This window comes from Neomonachus schauinslandi, chromosome 3 (assembly GCF_002201575.2).
Source record: "Neomonachus schauinslandi chromosome 3, ASM220157v2, whole genome shotgun sequence".
NCBI classification, from domain to species: Eukaryota; Metazoa; Chordata; class Mammalia; order Carnivora; family Phocidae; genus Neomonachus; species Neomonachus schauinslandi.
Genome location: NC_058405.1, coordinates 86147625 through 86155626, shown reverse-complemented (window position 1 = coordinate 86155626; position 8002 = coordinate 86147625). Strand labels below are relative to the sequence as shown.

General features: G+C 36.0%; 1 pseudogene; it reads right to left on the bottom strand.

The window, feature by feature from the left end:
* Window positions 1-3360: 3360 nt before the first annotated feature.
* On the bottom strand, window positions 3361-3485 carry LOC123324371 (annotated as a pseudogene).
* Between the last annotated feature and the right edge of the window lie 4517 nt (window positions 3486-8002).

Below are 8002 nucleotides of genomic sequence, written 5' to 3'. Positions count from 1 at the left end.
GACTCATTATTATAGCCCTCCTAAATTATCACCCATTTTGCAGAAGAAGACAGTCACAGAAAGTTAAGTGACTTGCCTAAATTCTCACAGTTTGTAAGGAATGGAGCACAGATTTAAAACCAGCCAGTCAACTTTCCATCCTCTGTTTGTTCTGCCCTAAACTGTTTGTTTCATCCCTTCCAAAACCTTCCCCCCTCACTTCCCACCGTTAAGACTAACAGAGGTAGGAAAGCGAACCACATTAGAGAGAGAGAAAATACAAAGGCTCACTCACATACAGTTGACGTACATTGAAGAATGTGCAGTCCAGATGAAATTTTACCCCAAGACATGATGATGTCAGACACATAGGACAAAGGACCATAGGAGGAGATTAAGGGAGAAGTTGCCATTTTTAGAATCCATATTGAGCAAACATGATGCTGATTGAAAGGCTACTGAGTGTTAACGTAAAAACTATTTTTGTCATGGCCTGGACCCCTTACCTGCTAAGGAACAAAGGATTCTTTCTACTAGAGAAATGAGCTAATATATCTCTCTAGTCATTTCAGACCATAGCAGCAGTGTCACATGAAGGACTTCTGTATTTATTCACCAAATGACCTCATAAAATAGATTTATTTTTCATGTCCATCTTCCAGATGGGTTCACTGAGCTTTACAGATTTGATGTTGCTTACAGGTACATGGGTTCTAAGATAACATTGAAACCCTAAATTAAATGTAGATCTCCTTTTTTTTTAAGAGATAATCTCCATAGATGCTGTCTTGAGAACAACCAACCAACCCTGGAAGAGCAATTCTGTAAAGAGAGGATAGTTTTCCACATAAAGTCCAATGATAGATTACCTTTGGTTATTTCTCATGGCTTCTTCTTTCATGTCTATAATTATAAAAGTAAAGGCATGATGTTTAAAGTTGATTCATGGCCAATTACTACCATTCTATGCCTATATCCTGTTCTGAACTACCCTAAAGGGAGAGTGAGTCAAAGGAATAACTTTCCCCAAAGTCTTGTAAATTAGTCAGAAGTGTAGTTTTCAGCAAACCTATTGTTTGATATAATACTCCCCTCTTCATATGTTTTTCCCCTTGATATTCCTCTGTGCCCTAAAGCTAGACTATAAACACTGCATCTACTTTGTGACCTTGGTTCCTGATTATATCTGCGATACTAAAAGAGAAAAGAAAACTCATTATGAAGCTTCACTTATGATCCTGTCATTATTTGAAAATTACGGGAGCTATTGCAAACAATTTCAGATCAGCATTTTCTTTTTATCATCTTGAATGTGTAATTAATTATAACGGACCTGAGTTACACTAAAGTTGGGACTTTCATAGTTTTTATTTCAAGCAGAGATTACTCAGATTTGAATATTATAATAATGTTTACCATTTAAAAGATCAGCATGTAATTTGGCCAAACCTTTTTGATTCTGAACAATAATGAAAGGACTAAGAGGTTAATAAATAGCACATAAGATTGTCTATGGATTTGTCTTTTAGAGCTTATATTAATCTTTTCTGGGTGGATAGGTATTTAAAAATATTAGTTCAGATAAACATATTGTCAATCTTGCCTTTCATTTCAAGTGAATCCCATTTCTTTTGTTTGCATTTAAATCCACTTTGATGAGTCACAAATAAAATATATTATATCATAAGAATCATAAAATGCAGGTGTTGAGATGAAAGAGCATTTTAGCACCTGCATTTTATGGGGATATAGAGGAGATATATAATACAGTTAAAAGAAAAAAAAAGTTTGCTTTGTCTTTGTTTCCTCTGAGAAAGAATTTAAAAGTATTTGGTCCACCTAGAAAGAAACATGTCAAACTAGCAATGTGTTTAAAAATAAAAAGGGGGATAAAGCAAAGATATAGAAAGCCTTGTTTTAGGGTAAAAACACCCATGTATGCATATTAGAAGATGCTTTAATAAATGGCATTATAAATATAAAAAGTGAAAATAATTAAGAATACACATGCTACAACTGCCAGTTATGACTTTCTAGCTTATTTGTATTTCTAAGAAACCAAAGTGGGTACATCTTTAAAAGCAGTCACCACACCCAGAATGCGTGCCTTGTCTGTAAACCTGAGGTACAGGTGTACATATGAACCCTTCCAGGGAAAATGACAAGTGAGTCCTCGGTCAGCTTTGGCATCCTCCAGGACTCCAAACAAATACAAATTTGTAGATCAAAGGATGCCACAATCAATCCAGTGTCTGATCCTGGCAGCCAGGGCTTTAAAATAATGTTAAGAGAATGTCTTGGATGAAGCAAAATCAAACAGCTCCACCAGAGAGGAAGATCCATCTATTTTTAAAAGGGCTTAACCCACAGAGTCAGGTGCTCCAGGACCAAGTAAACACCTGTGAGCTTTTAAGTGGTTGATTCCCTTCATGTTTGTATTTATTTGTACCTTGATTTCGAAGGGTCCTGAACCTGGCTCTGCCTTTTCCCAAGATGGGAGGTGGAATTGAGCTAACATTCTGAACTTCTTTTAGCTCCTGGAGGTGGTGCCTTCAACAAATGCCCTTTCACACTGGCTGCTGAAAGCCTACAATGTTTGATGCTAAAAAGTTACTGGCAGAACTCATTTCTCACTCCATTCTTTAACTGAGCTCTTCCAAATTTAATGTTTAAAAGTGTTCAACAAAGAAGTTCTCTACTAAACGATTGATTTTCTTAAGCAAAACAGAATTCATTTACAGAATAAATTCAAGAACAAAGTTGCAAAGTTACTGAATTTGGTAGTAAAACTTTTCCTCTTAAAATGTCTTCACTGGGGATCCTCTGATTACATACCATGGACAAAAACTGGCAACAATCAAAATGCTACACTGGGGCTCTAGGGGACAGGGTGGCAAGGGCTGGATCTGATCATTTTTTTTTTAGAGAAGAACCACGAAATAAAATTAGCATGTTTAACTTCCTTTCTAGAGCAGAGAGCCATTAGAGAGGAAAGTTGCATTACAAGGTTGAAGATAACTGACTCTAAAAAGTAATGGGGAGAAAATGGAGGGAGAAAAACCCAAAGGAATGATGAGTAACAATGCATCGGGATATACCAGATGACTCCCTGTGGTCTGCTTATGTTATCTTCCCTAGCACTCATACCACCTTGTGAGGTCGGGCTAGCATCCCCTCTTACAAATGACCAACCTGAGGTTCGGTAGTGTATATTTTAATTTCAGCTGAAATTAAGTTCTGAAAAAAGATCATCTGTCCCTTTGGGTGCAGACCTTCCCACACTGCAATTTAGTTGTGTTTACACATGCAAGGGTTTGCATTTTCCTAATGGCTAGGATGGTGCTCACTCTGTGTGTGTTGTGGGGTGGGGGTGGAGAAGGCTCATTGTTATGCAGTTTCTCATTGTAATACCACTTAGAGACACTCTCAAAATTCTAATTTTCAATTAGCAATAATCGTGCCTCGGATAAACCTCATTGGCTATGATACTGTCACTGAGCAAAGCTCAAAATTCTAATTTTCAGCTCTCGTTGATGTTCACATTTGAGTCACAACTGGCCTTCGTATCATTTCTAATGTGCATTCACTAAAGAGTAACAAAATAAAGTCAATCACGTGATAGTGACAACACATCTCATCCATCAAATTATGGTAAAATGTTTGAAATGTAAAGATCTAAACATCTGTTCTTAAAATGGTCACAGTTATGTAACTTAGTCTTCAGAATGAATGAAAAAAAATTGTTTCCTGGAGCCCCCATAATTTAATTAGAAGTTTGATATGTTGTTTATACTTTTGTCAAACCATTCTAAATATTCCCTCCAAATCTGGTTAGAATCCATTAATCCATTCTCATTTCATGGGGTAACAAATGAATAGACATTAAGACAGAAACAGAACTTTATTTCTGTGCTTTGTCATCAAAACTCTCCAAGACAACAAGAGTTGGCCAGATTATTTTGCATAAGGCAAGGTGAGACCTTTTACTTTGATTCTAAAGAAAGGGAGGAAAAAGGGTTGAGAGGAAATTTAAAAGAGAAGTGAAGCCAGAGGAAAGGTGAGATGAAGAGGAGAGAGATACTTCAACGATGGATTGCAAGGGGCTTTTTTTTTTTTTTTGATCTTTCCATTCCCTTTATTTATTTATTTATTTATTTATTTATTTATTTATTTATTTTTTATGCAAGGGGCTTTTTAAGCTGGGAGTGCTCAAGTGTTCCATTTCAAGTCGCATGTCTTGCTTTCCAGTCATCGCATCCATCTTGTGATAATTTTGAACTGATGTTAATGAAGGAAATGGAGTATGTGTTTGGGGGCATGCAGGGTGTGATGATGAGATGATTCTAATACTAGAAAGTAGCTTTAAGCTAAGGGGAACAGTTAATGAAGGATGCCTAGAGATGTGCTGGACGTCGAAGGGGGGCTTTGAGATTCCTGAAGGAAGCTTTCATCAATGGCTTTCTGCACCCCTTCTTAGTTCAGGAGCTGGAAGACAGCCATTGACATCTTGACTACATACATGTTACAAGCAAATACACATACATGCTACATCTACACATAGGATTATACATACATTTAGGTGTTTACTAAGAGCCTTGTTTTCACATGCCTTATTTAAGCCTTGTAACATTTTTGATGTAATTTTTGTTCATAGCCTCTTTTTATCATTGAAAAACTAGGGCCCAGGAAGATTAGATACTGTTTCATAAATATATATAGTTAGAATATAATGGACTTAAATACAAATGTGTCTGATTCCAAAGCCCACGATTCCAAAATTCCGTGATATTTAACACTAAAATTTCCTGATTTAACTAAATAACAATAAGCATAGCAAAAACACTTTTTGTACACTTACCATGGGCCAGCACTATTTTAAGAATATCTGTGAACTCATTATGTCTCAGTAATCATGATGTATTACTAATTTCCTCCTTTTAGGAAGAGAGAGAGAGATAAGGTAACTAGCTCATGATCACCATGCTGAGGATTCAGGACATCGCACAGGCAGTATCCCTGGAGTCTCTATTCCTTTGCTTCACAGTATCTCCTGCATGTCACGGAAACCACTTGAAAGTTCCATGTCATGTAAAAATATCTGTTATTTAAATATTAAATGGCAGTCTCAGTCTTTAAACCAGAGTCCACAACGAAAACCAGTGCTTCTTTTTTTTTTAATTAGTGGTTCTCAGATTTTAAAGATTTGTAAAATAAGATTTAAAAAATACCACCTAATAATATTGTACTGCATATTTGAAAGTTAATAAAGAGAGTGAATCTTAAAAATTTTTATCACGAGAAAATAATTTTGTAACTATGAATGGTGGATGGATTTAACTCGAATTATCATGGTGATCATTTTGCAATATATACAAACATTGAATCATTACACTGTACACCTGAAACCAATATAATACTATATGCCAATTATACCTCAATTCAAAAAAAAAAACAAAGGGCATTTGTTTACTGGGTCTAAAAGTAAATGCTGATTTCAGAGGTCACTTCCAGCATCCTATCTGGTTAGCAAGAGAGATCAAACACTGAGGGTTTTAAATTCTGTTTAACCCATTCAATTCAAAGTTAATACATTAAATGCAGCTTACGGACACCTGACATAGTAGGGAATAAATTTTAATAATGATGGTATCAGTAACAGTTATTTGATGCTACTATTATCTTCAAAGGGTAGTGAAAGAGTCGTTCATTTTCAAATAAATGTTTCCTTTCTAGAGTATAGTCTGTATAGTATTGCTGGCCATAAGACAAATACAAATTTAACAGAAGTCTAAAAAAAGATTCCTTGTAAATTTTCCTTGTCAAATTTAAATAGAGAATTTAAACTCTAGAAATGAATTTATAGGAAAAAGAGCAGTAGTACTCAACATATAAATATCTCTCCCACCACCTAATTGGAATATTAACGCTTAAATCAAGAGTCCATAAATAAAGTACTATAGTAAATGCAATAAAAAGTAAAGGAAGTCCCTATTTCCTGCAGCCTTCTGTCAGCACTAAAACAGGAACATTTCATCTCAGAAAGAGAAAATCTTAAACCCTTCACAGTTAACACAGTATTTTAATGTAGAGCTTAATGTTGCAGGAATTTTTCAGACCCTAAAAAATAAAAACAACAAAAGCCACCATTTCTCCTGATCATTATGTAAAAGAACACTTTAACACCAAAATATATGAAAAGGCATTCTGGGTTTAGTGGGATTTTTGGTTTGTTTTTTGTTTGTTTGTTTGTTTGTTTGTTTTTTCATTTTATTACGCACTGGTATTCTTTGTCATCATTACCTAAACTTCTTTGGGGAGTAACTTAATGAATGTCTTTTGATGAAAGCCTGGTGGACAGATGAACCCAGGGGAATATTAAGAAGCCCATAGAGAGGGACACCTGGGTGTCTCAGTAGGTTGAGTGTCTGCCTTCAGCTCAGGCCATAATCCCGGGGTCCTGGGATCCAGTCCCGCAACTGGCTCCTTGCTCAGTGGGGAGCCTGCTTCTCCCTCTCCCTCTGCAGCTCTCCCTGTTTGTGCTCTCTCTCTCTCTGACAAATAAATAAAATCTTAAAAAAAAAAAAAAAGCACATAGAGAACTCTCTGAAACCAAAAGGACAGTGGGATCACATGGGAAAAGCAGGCTAATGCACTGCCAGTGCGAAAGACACAGGGGAGAGGCTTGGAGAAGTGAGTCAGGGGCACCAAGGCCAAAGCTCTGTTCCTGGCATAGGTCAAGGTAGGGGAAGAGGCCCTGAACCCTCCAGGATATGCAGTTTTAGTGTCTCCAGATTTAGCTCTCTCTTTTACGTGTTTTAGAGGAAAATGTGGTTTAAAAGCCCAGTGGTAAACACACATCATCCTGCTACATCCCAGATCTTTTTCAAAAGAAAACAAGTGGCATATTTGCTCATCTATCTCTGCACATGTACAAATTGAGGCCTTTGAAGACAACTTGAATATTGGTTCCTTGTCAGAGAAGATTTATTCATTACCCCGTGGGTTTGATTATTAGATTGATATTGCAAATACTGACATTTGTTAATTAATTTTTGAAAGAGTATTTCTGCTCAGCTTTAGAGTTGAGGAAATTCATTTCACTAAATGTCACATGAGAATGGGAAGAAAGAGAACTAAAATTTGGACCTCAATGCCATAATTATTTTTTTCCCAAATATATATTTCTTAGCAAAAGAAAAAAAAAAATCATGAAATTGTGCTCTTTATATGTTTCCTTTCAGAAAGACTAAGCCTGAAGAATTTAAAGGAAACATGAATTTCAGCATTGTTTATTAAACTAAAGAAGTAAGTACCTATAAGTATTTAATTTGTGATTTTATGAATAATAATATTGCTACATTCTTCATTTATTTTCTTTTGGACATATAAAGAATTTACTCAGAAGTCTTTAGCCATAGATTTCCACAATATTTAATAAACATGTTCCCAAGAAACACATTCAACTCGGTCTACCTTGCTCTCAACATAGGGACAGACTCCATTCTCCCTTTTTCTGAGCCTTCTTTATCTGATCCTTTGTATTCTCCCACAGATCAGCACTCTTTTGTGAATGGTGGTGATGAGATTATGCCATTCACTACTTTTGAAAATAAAAATCACTTTTTGCTTGGGGTAACAACTGAAAGAAATTACCTTATTAAAAAGCCCCATGATAGCAGATCCTTAGGAATGTCTGTGTTTCCTGTCAAATATCTGAGGGAAATTTACATTTAGTTACAGAGCCCTCTTAAAAATCCAGCAGCCCCCTCTGCTACCTTTCCCTCATTTTGAGCTCTAAAACAGAGTTAAGTGACAACTAGAGATTCTAATTCAATGCCAATTTTGCAGAAGACTTGCCCTTATAATAAACTGTGTCTCCTTTCACTTCATTATTAACTGCTCACCAAAATATCCATCCACCTATCCACCTATCCATCCATACGTCCTTCTATTCATGATGACACAACTTGGTCTGATCTTCAAACATAGGAGAATTAGGATAAAAATGGAGAAAACCAACTCC